The 21,746-nt window shown below is 46.3% G+C and overlaps 1 protein-coding gene across 3 annotated transcripts in view; it reads right to left on the reverse strand.

Annotated features, from left to right (window-relative positions):
- The window catches only part of CCNJ (cyclin J), a 94,029-nt gene that overhangs the window by 60,114 nt on the left and 12,169 nt on the right, over positions 1-21,746 (reverse strand). The window contains exon 1 of one of the 3 annotated variants that reach the window (XM_078643441.1): positions 20,916-21,016. The exons of the other annotated variants lie outside the window; for them this stretch is intronic. The gene's annotated coding sequence lies outside the window, so the exon portion shown is untranslated. Of the gene's footprint in view, positions 1-20,915; positions 21,017-21,746 lie in introns of those variants that run through there. 3 annotated transcript variants of the gene reach the window in all.

A 21,746-nucleotide genomic window follows, 5' to 3' on the forward strand; every position in this document is an offset into this window, starting at 1 on the left:
CACCCCTGCCTGCACCGATTATCGTTTGATCTACACTGATATTTAGTTTCTGAGTGCACAGTAAATGTTAGTGATCCCCCTCAACATTCAGATGACAAGGGCTTCGTCACTCATGAGAGAACACCCACCAGGAGATAGGCCACTCACTAACTGTGTTAAGTGCAGCAACAAAATTCTGTGCAACACCAAACGGAGAACACCCAGAAATCCACTAGGATGGTTGGAAGCATGCAACTTAGGCCACAGCAGCCCAAGAGGGCAACATTCAAGTTTGTTCTATGTCCCCCTTTCCCCAGGTGCTCCATGCAATAGTTATAATATAATAAACATTTTGGGAATGTCAAATCTGTCACGGGGAACTCTGCTACCGAGCCTTTTCTCTTTCAAAGTATGACTTTCCAGCAAAGTACAGTGCTTGGCATACGGTGAATCTCTACAACCGCTTGTTGCCAATTCGAAGGTCAAAGAACACACCCGTACCCAGGCATGGCTATTTAGTGCAGAAATAATATATTAAATGTACTAAATAGCCATGCCTGGGTACGGATGCGGCATCAAGGCAGATCTACTAAAGAGGTCCAGCAGCCCAAAACAACAGATCTGCAGCAAGGCTCTGAATGTCAGTGATATAACACAATTGGAGCCAGTGGTTTCTAGTGCACAGCACAGCACTTGTGTCAACACCGGTACTTATGACAATCTGACACATGGTGGCGCCGTTTGTGTAATTTAAAGAGGAGCACAACAGTTGCTACTTCAATATACATAAAAATGCCCAAAAGCAGCCTTCCAAGCCAGTCTTATCGCTGTGGAGGCCAGGAATAGTCTGAATTGTAACACATGTAGGAGTGTTATGGTTAGTAGTTGTGTTGGTATGGTCATTGGCAGAGCAGGCACAGGAAATGGGTAGTGTAAACTGCAGTGGCCTCCTGACGAGGGGCCTGGTACTTATTTGGTTACAAATGAAGCACCGACCATGTCCCCATATTCTGAACACTCTACATTCCAAATCCTGCAATACCATAAAGCAGCAAACCTAGGTTCCACCTCGAAAAGCCAAGAGACATGTGTACCAGACATAAATCCGCTTCCAGCACTTGGAGAAAGAGAGTGCTACCTAAAACAAGGTCATCCATCTGGGGTGGAAGCACTGTAGCGACAACACATCATGCATCACTGACTGACAGTGTAGATAGGAGACTGGAGAACACAGGTGCCAACTGCTCCCAATCAACAGTTTAAAAGAAATCTTTTTATACTCAGTCTGTGTGGAGCTTATTTATATAGTCCGTGGTCATCATGAAAATTTTGCCAGAATTTGGCACTTCTGGGCCTTGATCTGAACTGGTATGCTGCACAAGACTTTGGGCCCGATTACAAGTTGAGAAATGAAATAGCTCAGTGCTGATCTACAACTGTTTTCTTCCTTGGTGTTTCCCTCACAGATTCCTACTGAAGATAGGAATCCGTGCACGAAAACCTATCTGGAATTAAGAAAAGTTGTGGAAGCAGTGACATAGGAAAGGGGGTGCAGTGGGTGCAGGCCGCCCCGGGTGTCATCACTGAGGGGGGTGTCAAAATGGCAAAAATATGTGTTTTAAACACATATTTTTACCATTTTGTCAAGCCGGGGCTGACAAGAAATATTCTGCACCAGGTACCACATGACCTTGCTACGCCACTGTGTGGAAATATGTAATGTCCTTCTGTTTTTTTCAGTGTGTATGTAAAGCGCTCGGATACCTACGGGTCAAGCTAGCGCTATATAAAACTTTTAAAATAAATAAATACATAAAATGCCTAGGGCTTCACAGCTGGTACATGTTAAGGAAGCCATAAGGAGTCTCCCCCATTAGAAGCTGGACCATGCCTAGCGTTGCCTGTTCTAACTACTAGCTCAATTAGGATACTCTTCCAAATTCTGGAAATACCATCACAAGTCACAACACTTCGGAAGGAAATTTCACCCGGTCACCAAGCAAAAACCCTTTAGTCTGCAGTGCAAAAGCAAAGCACTGTAGGTCTACAGCCCTCAACAACTTCTCTTAACGAATAACTCACCAATCACAAGCATTACAGTTTCAAACATACTTTGCCTCGTCTCTGCATGTAAATTTTCCAGCTACACAATGCAGGCGTTTCCAGCCAAAGGATTCACCTCTTCACTGAACGATCGATGGTGATCTTCCTTCGTCCATGGGCACCATCCCTGTGGATCATCTTTAAGCAAACACAGAAACAACGCACACCAGCAGGCACGTGAGAGATTGTGGTATTCTCTTAAGGACAAGCAGCTTTTGTTGGAAGATACTGCTGGTTGTGCCACATTCTAATTCTATCTTCTCTTAGTCTCAGTTCATTTTCTTCGTTCTATCCCTTAATTCCCTCCTTTGCTTTCCCTTGAATTACAACATTCAATATAGGTTGGGCAGAGCTTTATGGAAGGCACTGGCCATATTGAGTCAGACTTGTGCTTCCTGAATGCCTTCGGGTAGCCTTTTTCCAACGCTCCACTTCCCTGTAGGAGTATCCGCAGGGCATGGCTTGCTGCAAGCCATCTGGCGATTGTATGTTCTTGGTGACCCCCATTTGACACTGCCTGTGCAATCTCAAACAAAGTGCAGGTGCTGATCAGGGCCACAAGCAACCCAGTGGCTGTGTGCGTCATGGCGTCCTTGGTAAAAGAATCTTCGTGGGAGCAAACTGTAACAGTCAATGTAGCTGTATTTTTAACATCAAAACTGGCTACTAGCTGCTTTCATGTCCCTGTTTTGCAGAGATTCTGGTCTATCTAGCACTACAGGTTGGAAATAACACTTTGCAGGTACATCGTTAAATAGTTTGAGTATTCCGTTTGGAGGTCCTTTAGCTCTTTGTACTGTATACTGCGATCAAGCTTGTGTATCAGATTGATTTCCTCAATCCCGTGCAGCAATCTGCATTTTACAAAGCTGTGCTTCTGTCTTTGCTTTAATTATTACTATGTGTTTGCATCAATAGTCTCATTCAATCAAAATATAATGGAACCAGGCAGTGTGGCAATCAGTCACCACCCTTTCTAAATGAACTGGGCCAGAGACTATGAAATGAGAGAAATTGTCAAGATTATTTGAAAACTACAGGCTTTCTACTGATGGGGGAGTTCTTGACTCTCATAAGAAAGCACTTTTACTGAGTCTGTACGGTATGGAACGGGTAGAGATTTTCAAGTACTTGGCATTAATGCCAGCACCCTGGGTGTGAATGCCAACTGCTTCACAGACTAGTTGGACAGGTTAAAAGGCACAGTTTAATCAGAAACCACACATTGTGAAGGCACGGTTTCTTTTTCATACATATCTGTTCCAGCTTTATACACATTATCAACAGAACAATGAACGTCTAGTCTTAAAGTTTCACAGTTCTAGCAAACTGCAATGTGGACACCAAAAGCCCAAACTTAATTTTAGATGTTCCAATAAGAAAATCCAAGTACAGTTACTTTCGTTGTCAAACACTTGACATCACCATAAACATTGAACCCTCAATCTCTTCAACGTCCTTTCCCCGTGCCGGATAACAGTTGTTTTTTTTATAGATTGACTCCACTCCCCCTTTTTTAACTCATATTCTTAACGGCACCCCGAGCCTTTTTCCAGTCTGTTCCAAGCCTTTGGAATATATACCGTGTTCATTAATAACACTTGAATTTTCCCGAGCAGAGGACAACTGTGTTTAAGTAGCACTTGTGGCAGCCTTATGATTTTGGTATTTTGAGATGCCTTTGCACCCTCACGGTATCATGCATGGAAATCCTTTTCCATTCCAGTTTAAATGCCCACACGCTTGCGAAGCATGCCCACTGTTTGCACTGGCTCCACTCGCGCCGGTCACCAATTCTAATACCTAATGAACACGGTTCTGAAAAATGTACTAGCTGGTTTTCTACTCTCCTTCTTAGATTTATTCCACGTGCAACCCTTGATTGAATCAGGCTTGACAACATTCTCCCAGAATTTCGGAACTTCCTGCCCGCCACAGAAGAAATCCTTTATTTGATTCGATGTTGGTATGCTACATACGTACATTCAGTAAGTGCGTGGTGGCCTTTCAGCCACAGATTGCGAATTGTCTACATGCCTATTAGTTTGGCTAACCATCACCTCTAAAGTACAGGTGACGCCTCACTCCTACCCTACAGTGTTTCATGGAGAGCCAAGGAACCCCCCTGCTTCACGATTGATTTGTGAGAGACTCCCCCGCCCCAGCACTCATTGTAATATTAAGCAACTTTGCCCATCCTCTTGGGACTATATCTATATATTTTTTCTTTTTACAGTTAGGTAATGACACACAATCCCTCTATTGTTAGGTGCCCTTAGTCCTTACCACCTTTCACTTGTCCTGAGGAAGACCCACAAGGTTCAAGATACCTACGGGAAAAGGGGTCAAAACGTCGACATTACAACTCTTGCCAACACCCAATCAACAGTAATGAATAGACTGTGACTATGTGTTACATGGCGAATATGTATTTACTATGTGTACTTTGACCATCCGGTATATGAACAATATATACCAGAATTGCTTGTGATATTTTGTCACCACCACAAACTTTCTCTCTCGCCACCTACCATCTTGCACTCCCTCCCCCCCCTCTCTGGGCACTGTTTGTGTGATTTTTGTTGCATTGTTAGGTTTCCCTATGATTTGTTCTCTGCATAAGATGCAGGTCTCCAATGTGATTAAATAACATTGGTTTGAATATGATTGTATTTTCTCTCATTCAACACCTTCAATGCTAGTTTTTGATCTGTTCATTCCTTCCCTTTATGTGAAAGCCACCAATACACTGGGGCCAATCTAAATTTCAAGCAGTATCATTTAAACATTGCCCATCTACAGGCAAAAAATGTTTTAAAGCGTTGGGGTGCAGTACAATATTCAAATGTATATATGAAGCCATCCAGTGCAATTATACATTTGGTACAGGTTGAATTTTTGATGAAGGTGAAGAGATTTCACAAAAAGACTTAAGTGTAAATGATGTTGATGCTGCAGATTTAGGTGTGGTTGAAAAGGTGGGGCCCAAAGACAAAGAAGTGTTTGATCAGGCAAGAACTTGTGCAAAAGCTTCTAGGAATTTTTGAAGAATATTAAAAAACCATCCTACTGTATTATTCAAATTGTTGTCAAGGAGGTTTAATGGTGGAATCAGGTTCTCCTGGTTGCTGATGTACTTGATTAGGTAGTAAAATAGACAGATGGATAGATAGATATCTCCTGAAGATGTGTGTGGATGATTTAAAATCTGTTATCAAACAAATCCTCATTGCTGGTCATCGGTTTCCACGCATCCAGATTTGCTGGCAATGTTAGCCGGTGCAAATGTTCTATAGAACTTTGAATCTCGAGCTAGCCTACCATCAGATCGAACTCATGGAAGACATCCGCCTTTATCGCTACATTTATTACACCCGATAGACCTGCGCGGTTTATCGGGATGCTATTTGGGTTGGTCTCTGCCACTTCTGTTGTCTAGAAACCAATGCATATCTTGTTTGGGAGCATCAAAAGGGGTGGTAGCATTCCAGGAAGATTTTGTTGTATGCAAATTCCATTGATGAGCATAACCAGTTAGGGCGTCAACATGATTATTCGAATACTTTTGCAGATTATAGGAGTACAATTTCAGCACTTCATATATCCCTGGTACACAGAATATCAAATCATACTGGATAACCAGCCAAAATAGTGACAACTGTATTGAAGATGTTATGGAAGAGTGAGATAGGTTACGTTCAGGATGCTTCTGCAGGAGTCTATCAAGTCATCAAAGAGAGAGCATGGTCGGAGGCCAACAAACCGTACTGCAATGTGGGTAGTGTTAAAGATTCTGTTACAAATGATTGGCGGAAAATAAAAAATAAAAAGAAAGTCTTGGGGTCCAAATTTAGAGAAGAGCCCCATTGGTCAAGACATCTCCCGACCTTCGATAAGCATAATTTGCACGCCATTAGCCAATATGTAAAGTCCTCTCTCTACCGTACTTTGCTTTTGTCTGGTAGACTGTCAAATACGAGCACTTCCCATCACGGGCTGCCTGAAAAGACATTTTAAAAACATGTAGCCTCTTCGGGTGTTTTAATCCTCGGTTTTGCAATCTTTTACCCATCATTGTAACTTTGCCAAACTGCACCATCAAGCACTAGCACTTTTCTTAAAATGGGCTTCTTAGGTAAGACAAACCATTATAAAACATAAAATACATATTAAACACAACGTAGTCTCCTCCAGCTATGACACAATGAAAAGTTGATTTCATCTTCTCTTTCTTTTTAAACAAAATAATGTAATACTGAGATTGATCTACAACAGTACTGCTAGACTCAGTCCCTGCAGTTTTGTTTGTACAGTTTATCATGATATGATTTAAAGAAATTGAACATGAATACATAAAATACAGAATTATCTTTAAAAGGTGAATTCATTATGAAAGGTAAATGTTTTATTTCACTTATTTTTTTTTCACAAGTAAATAATTGCCATTGTGGACATAAGAGAAAACGGCTCACAAAAACAAAAACAAAAAAATTAACGACAAGCACTGCTATGGATGATTCAATTCCTTCACAATGTTCAAAACTGCAACCAGTGTGTTGACTTAGATAAAAACCTTGAAAATGCTTCCTGTCATTTTTCATGCCCATGACCATTCCCATGCAGATTGGAGTGAGATTGCCTTTCAATTGGTTGGGTCCTTGTGAGGCTTGAGCAGTAGGAAACTGGTAAGCTTGGACTTTAATTGACTATTTTCCCAAGTTGGTAGAACTAAAGAGGCCTTACAACCCTAATATTAATTCCATGTTAGGGTTTCTGGGCAAGTGCTTTCAAACAGATGATATTCCCAATTCCATTTCTGCTGATAATGGCGTTCAGGTTACACCCCAAAACTAACTCATTACTATACAATGTTAGGAATCACACATGGGTGTACTACTTTGTACGCATTGAAAATGAACGGTTTGATGGATAGATTTAATGTGGTTGCAGTGGTTTCCAGCCAGCCAAAAGTTGATATGCAAAAAAACATATTGCCAATTATGGTAATGTCATAAAATTGTATTCCCCATTACCCCACATGTTTCACCCCCATTTGAGTCACTTAAATGTAGGAAGCCTCGCACAGGTATGGATGTGGAATGGTTCGTTGGAGTCTTTCAAAATGTTTTCTCTGGAAGAGATGCATAAACAATAGAAAACGTGGGGGAATACAGAACAATATTAGTGAACACCAGTTAAACACGTAAAGCTGTGCGTTGCGGAATTTAGGAATAAGAGGCTGACTTTTGCAAAGAAAGGTTTGTCAAAGTTTTCAAAGGGCTTCAAAGTTGAATATATGGGAAAGCTTTGGTACTGTAGAAGAATGTTAATTTTAGTGGGAGGCAATAAAAGTTAGGAGGTTAATGGAACAGGAAATAACTGAGCCCAATTCTGCTACAAACGGGAATTGTGCCACAGCTTGCGTTCACAATCATTATAACAATGACTTAACTGTCTGATGTGGTTGAGAATTTGAAGGACTCTGCTAACATTCCCACGGTTACAGCCGGAATTCCGGTCCGTAGAGGTGGTTTATCAAAAAGATCCAGTGACTTTATAGTTGATTATAAAACACCATTAGGCTTGCCTTGTTACAGGGACAGGAGGTGTGGGGTATTCTCCCAAAGGATGCAGATGCTGTATGTGTTATGTTTTAATTCTCCTTTCTCTTACCCTCATTCTGAATTCTTCATTCTAACCTTTCATTCACTACCTTGCCTTTCTTGAAAGGCATTCTGTGTGAGTTGTGCAGAGCTTTATTTCTTTCAGCACCCCAGTGCATTGGCTCCTATAATAAAAACATCTTACTACTTTCACTTGACCGTGTCTCTTCCATGCATCTTCAAAGCTCCATACACAGCCATACACAGCCAACAGCAATAAAGATAATGGAACTTAGAGGTCATAAATACAAAGTGGGAAGTGCTGAAAATAGTTTATTAGTCAATTAAAACCATAAACATAAGACAATACACAATACCTGTTGGAAACCGGCTATTTCGGGTAGGCTAAGGCTGACGCCAAAGCCAGGCCGAAACCACCATTCCAGTCAGGGCAAGGAAGTCACACGCCAAGATAACCCCTGCTCACCCTCTAGGTAGCATGGCGCGAGCAGTCTAGGCTAAACTCGGAGGCGATGTGTAAAGCATTTGCGTCAGCGCACGACAGCAACAACATTCTAGGCACACCACAAAAGAGACTCCACACAAGGTTATATTAAAATAACTTTTGTATTGTCAAAACATATCAGATAGAAATCACACATGTACATTGTGCCAACTGGCACGGCAATATTCACAAGGGATTATTTACAAGACAGGGCCACATGGGCCACTGTCTGAATCCACACTTTGCAGATATAGAAATACTTGTCAGAAATTAGAATAAAAGTATATAAACTTCACTGTAACACAAAGTAACAGTTATAGATCACATCCAGTAACTACTGGGGACAGGTACGTACCACCTACGCAACCCTAAACCCCTTAGGAGACTGTCGCGCAGGGGACCAGGACCTCACTAGGACCACCTGTACTAAAAGAACAACCACCTAAGTATCACACAGCATTTAGGGGTCTAAGAAAGAACACATTACCCATGATGTATGAAACACATTCAGATGAGTAGTAAAGGAAAACCACCTAAGTAGCACACAGCGTTTTAGGGGTCTAAGGAAGAACACATTACCCATGATGCATAAATATACATTCAGAGGAGTAGTAAAGAAAAACACATAATGCATAAACCTACACATTCAGCGGTGTTAAGAATAAAGCACATGATGCAATAAAATTACATTCAGAGGTACCAGAATAATACAGTGGCGCAATAGTCACATGATGTCTAAAAACATTCAGAGGTGCAGGAATAAGACATGATGCAAGAAATCACATTCAGAGGTGCAAGAACCATACAATTGCGCAAAACCTACATAAGCCACCACCTGTGGCAGTCCCTAGGCCAACTGGCCTTGTTGGGGCTAGAACGCCCTGAGTCTCAATGTCAGGGGCCTAAACGATGCAGGGGCCCACTATTTGCTGGGCCCCTGGGAACACTCACAAGGGCCTAAACGTTGCAGCTGGCACTAAGTGCTGCGCAGCTGGGTAGGCCGGGCACCTCTGTGCCAACTCTATCCCTCTCAGGGACTCCTTCTCCATCTTGCGCCTAAACGGTGCAGCTGCCCACTAATTGCTGGGCAGCTGGAGAATCATCAACACTGCGCCAGGGCCCTCACTGGCCCTCAGGCGCAAACTGCGCCACGCTGGAGCCACACAGGCTCTACACACACCTATGTCCACGTTGGAGCCACACAGGCTCTGGCATTACTCGTGCCCAACGTTGGAGCCACACAGACTCTGGGCATCACATGCCCCACATGTAGCCACACAGGCTCTGCACCCACTGCCATTCGGGGCCGCCCTTTCTCAGTGCCTCGAAGCGGCACCAACATGCAGCAGTGCGGGCCCTCAAGAACCCCTCGCGGGCCCTGTAATCACGGTGGGGCGACCCACTGCCATTCGGGGCCGCCCTTCTCCTCAGTGCCTCGGCCGGCACCACACGGAGCTATCTCCCCCCGCAGCCCTTCACTCACCGGGGCTTCTGTGCAGCGGGGGCGGGCTTCGGCGGCATCTACGGAGCTCCTGCTCCACGCAGACTCTCCTCGCTTTGCCCGGTCCCCCGTCTCGGGACCGGGACTCAGGGTGGAGCCAGCAAGGCTCCCGACAGCAGTCCCTTCTCGCGGGGGTGAAGGCGGGGCTCTCCCGACCACATGGGAGCCTCGCTACTCCCGCGCCGGACTTCTCCCTCTCTGCAGGGCTCCCTCGGCACACGGGAGCCCTGCCAACAGGCCGCCTCTTCTCCTCGGGGCTCCCTCAGCCGAGAGGAGCCCCGCGAACGGCCGCCATCTTCCGCGCCTTCTCCTTTCTTCTCCCCGCCGACTGCGGGGCGGGACTTCCGGCCGGCCGCGACAGGATTGGCCGGCCGGTCAGTCACTTCCGGGTCACTGCGGGCAGCGCGGCGGCCCGATCCTTAGGCAGGCAGGCGGGGGCTGATTCCTCCTACGGGCCAGATGCCTTAGCGCGCCCAGCGCTATAAGCGGACATAAAGCGCTCCTAAGCGCTAGGAAAAGTCCAGATAAAGCGCCCTCAGGCGCTTGGGGAAAATGACACGCTCCAAAGCGCTAGACAACCGGCAGAGCGCTCCCAGGCGATCGGGAGGAAGCTCAGCGCCTCCAGGCGCTAGAAATACAGTTCCAGCGCTATCCACAGGGCAATGCAGCTCCTCCACGCTGCCAAAGCCCCAGAGCCTCCCAGGGGGGCAAAGCCAAGTCCCCCCCTCAGCCCAGGCAGGGCAGAGGGGTCCCCCAGGAATCCAGGCAAGTCCATCAGGAGTCCAGGGGCTGGGCAGGACTCAGGGATCCCCTGAGCCCAAGCAGCAGCATGCCCCTGGCAGATTCAAGTCAGAAAACAAGAACAAATTGGAAGGGAACACAGCCCCTTCTTATACACAGAAAAGGCTTTGAAGTCTTTTGAAGTCTTTGTGTAAGCGAGCCCTAAGCCCTGGGTGTATCTGGTTTCCCTCTCCTGTCAGCCTCAGGTCAGAGGTGACAGTGGGTTATCAGGAGGGAGAGCCATCAGGGGTGGGCTGCCAGGCACAGCCTGGTTCCACCAGACGCTCTTTCCTCCCCTCCCTAACAGCAGATGGGGGCCTTTCATCTACGGCTGACTCAGACCCCCCTCCTCCAGACAGTCCATCTACCAGCAGGCCCAGGCATCCAGGGCCAGGCCCATCAGCCAATCACGTGCTAGCAGACTCACTACACAATTATGCCAACTTCTAAAAGTGGCGCTTCTGGACTAGATACAGCCGTGCCGCATATACCATTATGCAGCATTCAGTCTCACGAGTTCACACATATCAAACTCGCCCCTGCACTCCCCACGCATCAGGAATCTACCATGGGCATACATATTTCCCATTCATTCCTATGGGAGGGCAGGGCGCTCACCATCCATACACAGAAAGCACACGCACTTTACACTGTACCACAGTGAAAAAGTGCGTAGAGGCCTAAAATCACCAACCCAGGTTCCAAAAACAGGCTAGGAAAAAGCAAAAAGTCACGGGGTGAACCTGCCCAAAGGACCGGGTCCAACAATACCAAACAATAAAAGAAAGACACACAAAAGCATCATAGGGCTACTTCAACCATAAAACCTCATGGTTATGGCTCTTTACCTTTTCCTTCAGCCTTTCCTTTCAATTGTAATAAAAGTGCCCAATACAAAATTAAAAAGTCTCGCAATTATTTAGTCAAGCCACAAGAAATTTGTAGTACTGCTAATTAACTTTCGCCTAAAACACCACTACAGATGTAGAAATGGAGAAGTGCAAATTCAAGTAGCAGTAGTGGGTGCTACACTAAGACAATGCTTTCAGTCAAATGTAGTACCCAAGTTTGAGACTGTACTTTAATAAGGGCCAAAGTACAAGACGAAAGTACAAAGTCAAGTAAAATTAGTGCCTTAGCAAAACGAGTTGGGACCAGCGACTAAAGGGGACCCAGCAGCAACAATGTTATAACGCTGCAGTTTGTCGTTCTTATAAAAACATTACTATGGGTATTAAAGTGCTTTTGTGCAAATTCAAACTGCAATAATAGATATAACATTAAGTGGACAAGGGTTTTCAGTCGAGTATGGAACCTATGTAAAAAACGATGCTTCGATAATGAACCAATATGCAATAAAAAGCTGCCTAGTTGAATAAATTACTTTAACATTACAGGATAGGGTCTAAAGGGAACCCTAGCAGCTGGACCTTGCTTTATACCCACTCGTATATCTTTGTCTAAATAAAATACCTGAATTAACACGGACTAAGATGAAGTGCCAATATCCCCCCCAAGATTGCTCATTACATTAGGCAGCTATGAGATTATTTAAAATAGCCAAAAACTGCACTAGTCTAATGTTCAATAATTTGTTAATTGGGTCCATTTACTCCACGAGTGCAGTCACACATGATCTGATTCCCCAATCAAGATATTCACGCCTTAGTAGACTTCTATGTTAGTCAATTAACATTGGGCAGATGCATATAATGTGGGCAGATGCATATAATGTGGATCAGAGTCTCAGTTTTCTGATGCCACAAACAGGTACGGGCTTTGGAAGAACCATATATCCTCCATTTTGGTATAAGGTCTAACTTGGGAATCTCTCCAAACCTGAGGGCCAGAAGTGATTGTTTAACCTTCCGATCGTAAGATGCTGCCAACAGCAGCGATTCTCTTTGAGATAAATAGGATTTCAACAGCAGCCACCCATGACGACATTTGGACATGGTTTCCTTACCTATGGTCCACTTTTGCAGTCTGATCGACTTATTTACTGCTTTCTTAAAGGTTTGACTGGTGATCTTCAAATTCCAAAAGGTCACCTAACGCCAATAACCTGATAAAGTTGTCAAGATGCTTTTTATGGGAGCAGTTTCCAAGGTGTAGATTGATCTCGTACCAGACTAGATTTGCCAAGGTGTTATCGGCCGATGCACGCAATTTATAACAAACATTTACAAATGCCGCTGGCCTGTCAAGTGACGATTTTGTAACTAAAAATTCTAACTAGAGTTGAGCAGGCGAGGCCATCCTGGGTAGCCTAAAGATCTATTTATAGGCTCCAATTACCAGTTTATCAAGCAGAGGAGCCTCATCACTTAACAATATCTCCAATCCATATGCGAGGGTTAGCAGCAATTTGGCTTTCATAACTGCTCCCATAGATTTCAATTCATGGCCTTTAATGAATCTGGCCAGTGTTGAAAATCCATATTTGATGGCTTAGGCTTTTACCCAAATTGCCTTCTTCTGAGATGCGAATATTTTGACCTCTAAATAAATGTAGGTGGTAACTTCCTCAATTTTATTTCCATTAGGACGCCATTTTCGAATTTTGTTGGGAAGTGAAACTGCAAGTTCCCTAATCCCTAGCGCAACTAGTGCAAACAAGCATTTGCAATGCAATAGGTCTCGCATTAGGAAAGTTTGAGCTATTGGTATGATAAATGACAATTGTTGTATTAATGTGTTGGTTTTGAAAATCGCTAAATTAATAGCTTTGTCATTTACAATGCCAATAGTTTTAACTTTCGCAAATGTGACACCTATAGCATTTGTAATGCAATATGTGTTGTATTTACATGACTTAGATGTATTGATATTACAAATAACAATGGCTTTTATTTGTTTTAATAAATAATACTTACATAAAAGTTATTGTAATTTATAATGGCAATAGCTTAAACTTTTGTAAATCACTTTTGTGAAGATTATGTTCAGTGTGTTTTATTGTGATGAAAATCCAAGAAGAGAAGTGAAATATTAACATCTTTTTGTGACATTTGTAATAAAGCTTGAAATATTGAGAGAACATATTTGAACCTGTTTTTGTTGAATTGTTGCACAGATTGATGCTTTGGTGGCACTGAGTGATGTTGTGGTGGGGCTGAGTGATGCTGTGGCGATGCGATGGATAGAGTGAGTGCGATGGATAGAGTGAGTGCGATGGATAGATAGTGGGAGGGCGATATCTAGATAGTGGGAGGGCGATATATAGAGGGAGGGCGATAGATAGAGGGAGGGCGATAGACAGTGAGGGCGATCAATAGATAGAGTGATGGCGATAGATAGAGTGAGTGCGTTAGATAGACAAATAGAGTGAGGGCGATAGAGTGAGGGCGAAAGATAGATAGAGTGAGGGTGTTGTTGAGTGTGTGGTTGGGTGTGGTTGTGTGTGTGGTTGGGTGTGGTTTTGTGTGTGTGGTTGTGTGGGTGGGTCTGTGTGGTTGTGTGGGTGTGTGTGTGTGTGTGGTGATGTGTGGGGTTGTGTGGGTCATATCAGACCTGAGTGTGATGTGCTCTGCTTTGTGTGATGTGGTGTCAGACCTGAGTGTGATGTGCTCTGCTGTGTGTGATGGGATGTCAGGCATGAGTGTGATGTGCTCTGCTGTGTGTGATGTGGTGTCAGGCCTGAGTGTGATGTGCTCTGCTGTGTGTGATGTGGTGTCAGACTTGGGTGTTATGTGCTATGCTGTGTTAGGTAAGAGAGAGTGAATAAACAACGTTTAAATGTGTGCGCTGCTCTGCCCCTTACGGTGCCTGCCAGCTGCTGCTGAAAGGGATGGGCTAAAAGGGAGGAGGGAATGCAAGGAGCACAGCTGTACCCGTGATATGATCAACACATTTTATTTAAAACTTTCACAGAAACCACACAGGTGTGCTGGAAAATGTAGTAAAGGGTGGGCGTTGTTATTAAAGAGCCCAAACCGAACCTTTTTTTGAATGTTTACTGCAACAACGCTCGACTATTTTGGGAATGTACAAACCAGGACGCCCAATATAAACATTGTTTTTCACCTAGCCAAAGTGGGAGAAGCCAGGTCTGAGTGACAGTCGGTGTGATCTTGGGCATGACAGCCTTCAGCGAGCAACGGGGGACGGGGGAACGGATTACTTTGAAGTCTGATACCGGTTGCAAGCAAACCAGCATGAGTGCGGAGAGAGGCTCACAAGCTGCCAAATGGTGTGTTCACCCATTCACTGCCTTACTTCGAACTAAGGCAGTCTGTGATAGAATGAAGCAAATGTCATAAAATGCATAGTCGGCATGCTACGAAATAATGTTAACGAACTGCACTCATCGTACCTGTCTGATCGTTTGCATCCTTGTGCATCGCCAAACACCATGCTGCCAATGCCGCAAGGTTCAACTCATGCCACGGAAACCCCAAACAGGACCAAATGACTACAAAGCTAGCAGCAACACACTGGTGCTGTCTCCTGTTTTCAAGTTGTTGAAGTGAAATAGTAAACAGTGACGGGTACATCAATCAGTGTGTGGTGGTTTAAGATTCACTCCGATACCACCAACACAGTCCAAGAAGAAATGGACTACACAAACGTATGCACATATAAGTACAGGGTCAAAACATAAAACACAGCTTTCTTTTTGTCTCTATCATTTTATCTATCTATAAGTTGCAATGTTTGCAATGGTGACACAGTAGAGCTATAGTGGCACAATAAAATTACATGCAAGAAATGGCACAGGTGCGTGCACAGCGAACAGGCAAATGAAGGGATATCGGACTCATGCAGAAATATTGGGCTGCACGTGATGGTATGCAATAAAACCACGGTAGTTGACATCGAGTTGCAGCTTTTGTTAAAATGCGGATTGCTGGTATTAAGACCTCTTGAATTAAACAAACACAGAGCTAAGAAGTATGAAAGAAAATATAAAACGTATTAAACAGAAAGAACGCTGGTTATAAAGCCTCGTCAGATTGTGCATAAAAGAGAGAAAAGTGCCCCATTTCAGGGGAAAAGACAGAGCTATCAGGTTACCACACACACTGCATGTGTTCATACGTACTGCAAAATTATTTTCCCTTTTAAGAAAAGCACAAACAGCATGTGTAGATATGTCATATCATTCCGTAAATGACAACCAGATCATTTCAAATTATGGCTTTATTTGGTTCATATATACATATCTGCAATGCAAAGTTGGAAAAAACACATGGACTAAAAGTCTCTCTTAGAGACCGCACCCACTTTCCATTAGAATACAGAAACAGAAATCTTTAACTATCGACCCTGCATTTATCATTCAATCGAACATAGCACAAGCTAGCCTGATAGATTTTTAAAAAAACAATGTGCCTATCTCTTTTTGGGGAGTTAGCACACATTTTTCAGGTACAATAGTACGTGTTAAAATGTACACAAAGATGCCTTTATTTTAACAGTTCACTGCATCTGGTTACCCCCTCCCCACACACACACACAATAACAATAAATAAATACCGCCTTCGGGTAAAGTCCGCGCTATATAAAAATGCATAAATACATAAATAAATAAATACCGCCTTCGGGTAAAGTCTGCGCTATATAAAAATGTATAAATAACTAAATAAATAAATACCGCAAATCACCGCCGTCACTCTGCCGGCCTGCGACCAGGAAGTCAGGCAGGCCGGCGCGACAACCGGAAACAGGCAGTAGGAGGGCGGGAGCCTACCCCGCCTCCCACGGAAGAGCCGCGATTGGTTGCAGCACCGGAGCAGGCAGGAGCCTACCCTGCGCCCCGGTGCCGAAGAATGGAGGAAGAGTCCTGCTGCCGGTGAGTGGGGCTACGCTTTGTGGCTGGCCTGCGAGGGCGGGGGGGGGGGGGGGCATGTGTGGGCGCGCGCGTGGCGGCGGGCTGTGTATGTGTGTGAGCGTGCGTGTGTCTTGGAGTCTGTGTGTATGCGTGTGTGACTGTGGGGGAGGAGGAGGGGGTTGCCTGTCTGGGTGCCTGCGTGTCTGTGTAAGTGTAAGTGCGTGTGCGTGTGTGTGTGTGTGTATGCAGTGTGTGTATGTGCGCATGCGTGAGTGAGTGTTTGCGCAAGGGAATGTGGACAGGAGAGGGGCACGGCGCCGTGCGCGCTCACGAGGTCAAAATTGAGCAGCTCGGCGCTCGTGCACCCTCTCCTGTCCATATTCCCGAAAACGGGCGACATAAGGTCTTTCGCTGACGTGAGACCTAAAAACAGGAGTGCCTGAAATGCTTTAATGAGGCAGATCCAGTTGGCAGCTTTACCTCAGATGACATATTGTTTGAGTGAGTCAAAGTAATAAAATAATAAAATCTAGTATGAATTTACATTCATAACAGTACAAATAACGATCCTAAAGGTCCGCATACAGTTGTTCTCAGGCACTAACTAAGCGTGCAAGTTTTGTGATTTTAGGTCTCCTGGCGTTTAACAGCGCGTAAGCGCTGTGTCCGCCAGGAGATCTTTTGTCGCTGACTCTGCTTCCCAGGAGACAGCACCTGGCCGTGCGCATTTTCTCTCCGAGGAGGCGATTTGAGCTGGCCACGCGCACGCGAACGAGCGCTGTGGCCAGCTGCTGTCTCCTGGGAAGCTCCCACACGCATGCGCATTCACACAGACACACACACGAGCGCCCATGCACGCACGCACATACATAGATACAGACACACACTCTCCCATGCATACACGACACTCCCCCCTCCCCCCGCCGTCGCACACAGAGACACACACACACACAGGAGCGCACATACACGCACACATACAGCGACACATGTACACACATCCACACCGTGATGCCTTTGAAATGTGACGCGCATGCCCCTTGCGGTGCAGTTTACCCTATTTCCAGACGCGGCTCGCACCCATCCATGCCCGGTCGCCCGGCGCCCTCTCCCAGTCCCTCCTCCGGGTCTTGCTCTGCTTCCCGCGGGTCTCCGGCTGCAGCGCGCCCGGGTCTCCCCTCTGCGGGTCCCCGTCCTCCGTAGCTCTCCAGCTCTCCAGAGCGACCCCTGGCGGAGAGTGTGTGTCCGTGGCCGCTATCTCCGGCTTCGCTGGGCAGCCCCGCACTCCTCGCTGCTGCTTGATCTGGGAGTCCTTGGGGCCGCCCTGACCCCCTGTTGGTCCTGAGTTCTCGCCGCGCTCCGGGCTCCTCGCTGCGGCTGCAGCCCTATGCTCTCTGCCCCTGACCTCGGCCTCCTTCGGCTCGCACACTCTCCGATCCCTCTCTCAGACCCCGGAGGTCTCCGCTCCTCCTCCTTCTCCCGGCCCGCACTTCCCTCCTCCACAACTCATCCTCCTCTCCCCCTCCCCTGTTTTGGACGTCCTTTTCCAGGACCCTCCTCCCTTGCACCTCCTCCTCCTTCTCTCGGTCTCACAGTCGCCTGCTGGGCAGTCTCGGACCCTTCATGCAGCTGTTACTGGAGTTTGTGCCCGGAGCCCGTCTGCCAAGGTCACACCTGCCTCTACAGCTTATGGGAAGTGTAATTGCATTTGTATAGCGCTTATAGTCGTCAACTTGGAAAAGGAGCAATGAATGTCCCCCTTTTGATTCCCACTGATGTGGAATGGCCTCTCTCGGCCACCTTACATCTCCACCCCCACACATACCGCCATGTAGAAACACAGACCGCAGCTTATCCAGCCTTCCGTTTTCATTTGCTTTTCTGTGCTGGTTATTATATTTGGGCTTCATAAATACATGAATGCGAGTCCCAGAATGCAAAGGGAAATGACTGGATGAGCGTGACTCTGAGGTCTCCGTTCTGTCCTTGACTGGCTCAAATGTTGTGACGTTGAGCACAGAGTGCACCCACGGAACCGCGGGTCTGTGTTTGTGGTCCTGTTAAATGTTTATTGGATGTGGCGGTATTCAGGGTTCAATGGCCCGGCGCCGCTGCACCTGCTGCACCAATGGCGGCAACGCCCCTGCGGCTAACTCACTCTCTCGGTCTCTCTCTCGCACCTTCGCCTCTCCCGCTCTCCCGTTTGTCTTGCTTGGTGGTTGGTTGGATTTGTAAAGCACTAATTTAGCTGTCTGGCAGGCTTCGCAGCGCACACAGACTCGGAAATACTTCAGTGTATTCTCGCATCCGCTGCGGTCATCTGTGTTGACACCAGCGTCACAGGGTCACATCCCTGAATTTCATCCTCCTGAAGTCGATCATACAATAACTGCAGATCGGGTAACTGAAGGCTAAAGAGAGGCAGGCAGTACCTGTCCGCCACTGAATGCATGCCGCACAGCTCCGAGATCCCCTCGTATCGTTACCTGAGGCGCAAAATCTGGGGTCTCTATCAAACCTTTTCTTAATTGCGCCATTGAGGTGTTGCACCTCTCCTAAAATCAGTGCTTAATTTGAGCCGGGCGTGTGCTGCTGCTGTACAGACCGTAACAAGTGCTGCTGGCTTGTCACTGTGTTAGAAAGTTAACATACCGTACTACTGGTTGTGTTAATAATGTGCTGATGACTGGAGATAGGAATCAGATTGATGGCATCATGGCAACTTACTGTCTTAAATGGTCAGGTGATGCTATTCATCCTCAATGATTGCAAGACTTCCGGCTCAGCGGCAGCGGATTAGTGTTGCCGGCCCAGTGGGCGGGTCACCTAGTTGGCGGCGGCGCAGGGCTTTGCCTGGGCTGCCTGGTCTTCTGCGGGGGTTGGGGGTGTGCGCGGATTTATCAATTAAATGCGCCATGCTTAATTATGTTACCATATCACTGCTGTAGTAGCGCCAACACAATTTAGGTTCTATAGTAAAACCCAGCGGGTACGTGATAGTACTCTGTAATGTCACGCGACGAACCCGGATGTGAGTCTGTGGCATCATGTTGCAATGGAAAGTGCGGAAAAGGACCCTCCACCATATTTGATGGGGAAGACGGGGGTCTCCGCCATGTTGGTGAGGGCGGAAGCGGTTCTTGGCGCCCATTCCTGCTCTTTAATTGCAGCATGGCAGCTCTGAGCGGTATTACCAACGGGAAGCTGGAGGGTGGCGACGGGGGCAACCGGGTGACAGTAGTGCTGGGCGCACAATGGGGTGACGAGGGCAAAGAGAAGGTAGTCGACCTGCTTGCCATGGACGCTGACCTGGTGTGCGGGTGTCAGGTAGGAGCCTGCTTAGAGGAGTCGGAAAGCACCGCCCATCACAGAGGTGGGAGTTTATTGATTGAGGGGTAGATGTGAAGGTCAGTTAGTCAATTTGAAGGACAGTCCACTTTATTGAAATGTACATTTTAATGGGAGACTGCGGTGAAAGGATAGCCATTTTCAGGTCGTAAGTTATCTTTTGCCATATTAATACACATCTCACATGGCGAATACGCTATAAGCTACCCATAATGCATCGTCAAAAATTTTCAACTCTGATTAAATGCTGCATCATTCTCGGACGATGTGCCGACATTGCCCACTATGGCATTTCAGTGAAAAATATTTCTTCAGACATTACGTTACCAAATGAAAGACTGCCCCTATTAGATCAGGTGTACTGTAAGACAAGGCAGCGGCAGTGGCGTAACAGGTGTTTCGTGTGCCCTGTAATACCCCTCTCCCTTTCCTTCCGCTGTTTGAACTGTGGAATAGTCATACTGAAGGTTCAGTCAGTGGGCCCCTATAGGTCACAGCGCCACTGCACCCGCTACACAAATAAAAGCTACGCCCCAGGACAGTAGTGACAGACAGGCATGCCCTTGAGCTGCATGGGCATCGACTGAGTGGCGCGGGTGTTGTGTAGCAAGGGGAGTCTGGCAATGACCGTGCCACCTTTGTGTTTTGGCGGGAAGTGGACTAATTTGACATTTTACAGTAAACCCCTTTTTGTGTTTTAATTATTCTGCTGCTGTTTTACTGCGCCTGTTCTCTCTGTGAGCTAAACGTGCACCATGGTGTCTTACACCGAGCCTGTTCTCGGAGTGAGAGAGGGAATCCTGCCAGCCTGAATAATGACTGTTAGGCACCTGTTCTTGGGTGTGAGGCAGCTTGCAAAGTTGCCGCCATTGCCAAGCTTGGTCTGTGTGTGAAGGAAGCTTGCACTGCATCCTCTAGTGCACATCTGTGGTGACTGCATGAGGGATGCATGTGCAGCTGGCTCCGAAGCGCTCCCTGTAATGTGAGTGGGGAGCTCAGGATGCTACTGTGAGACCTGCACCTGTTCTGGCACAGCTCTCTGTGCAGTCCTTTCTCCCTGTGCGAGAGGCGCGGTCTGTGCTGTAGCCTTATGTGTGTGGGAAGCTCCCTCAGCTCCCTGTGCAGGAGGAGACACAATAGGTCTCGCATTTGCGAGAGATTAAGCTATTGGCATTGTAAATGACAATGCCATTTATCTGTTTTCAAAACCAACACATAAATAAAAAGTTTGTCATTTACAATGCCAATAGCTCTAACTTTTGCAAAGGGGAGACCGTTGCATGCACACACACACACAAGTGCACCGAGACCCTCTCCCCCTCCTACCTCCTACAACTAAGTTGTCCGGTCCTGTTCTCTTCTGTGCAGTCCTTGGATTCCGCCGGTTTCTCCTCTCGTTGCCCGCTGCCCGTCTCTGCCGGTCTGTGATCCCACACTGCTCCGCTCTCATATTCCTTCTCGTGACGTCTGCCGGATGGGAGCTCTTAGGGGAGGGGCAGTCCTATCAAGTCCGGCTCGGCGAGGGCTGCAATGTTCTCTATCGGTGGAATACGGCCCCAGCTGTCCGCCATGTTGAAATCCGTGTCTCCTCACAGACCTCTTTTTGAAATCCAAATACCCATTTACTGGCTGATTTGTACAAAATATCGGCACTGCGGCTGCAATGCTTAATTTGATCCGGTGGTTTCCGGTGGGGTCACCTTTTCTTTTTTAGGTGACGTGAAAGCTTTGTTTGTCAAGCTGACATGGGCATATTCAGAACTTTTTCCAAACATTGGCCTTCAATACCATCCCAATTCTGCATTCCACTCATAAATAAGATTAACGGATGTATGGATTCTTCACTACTTTAAATGGGGCAGAGATTGGAGTTGGATGGATAGATTAAGGTGACTCCAGTGAAAACACTATTGCTATGGGTGGGGGGAGTATGTTATCTTTAAACCCATATTGCACGCTGCAGTTTGGTGGACTGATTTAGAGCACAGTATTATTGTTTTGTGCAGTTCTATATAGCTTTAACTCGACCCGTAGGTACTAGAGCGCTTTAAATGAGCATCATCATTAAATATCACACGAGGACACATTCAAGTTTTTAGGCACGGGGAGATTACGTGATTGGCCCAGAAACACAGGATGCCGAGTCGACGCCGAGAC

This window comes from Lissotriton helveticus, chromosome 5_1 (genome assembly GCF_964261635.1).
Source record: "Lissotriton helveticus chromosome 5_1, aLisHel1.1, whole genome shotgun sequence".
In the NCBI taxonomy this organism is placed as follows: Eukaryota; Metazoa; Chordata; class Amphibia; order Caudata; family Salamandridae; genus Lissotriton; species Lissotriton helveticus.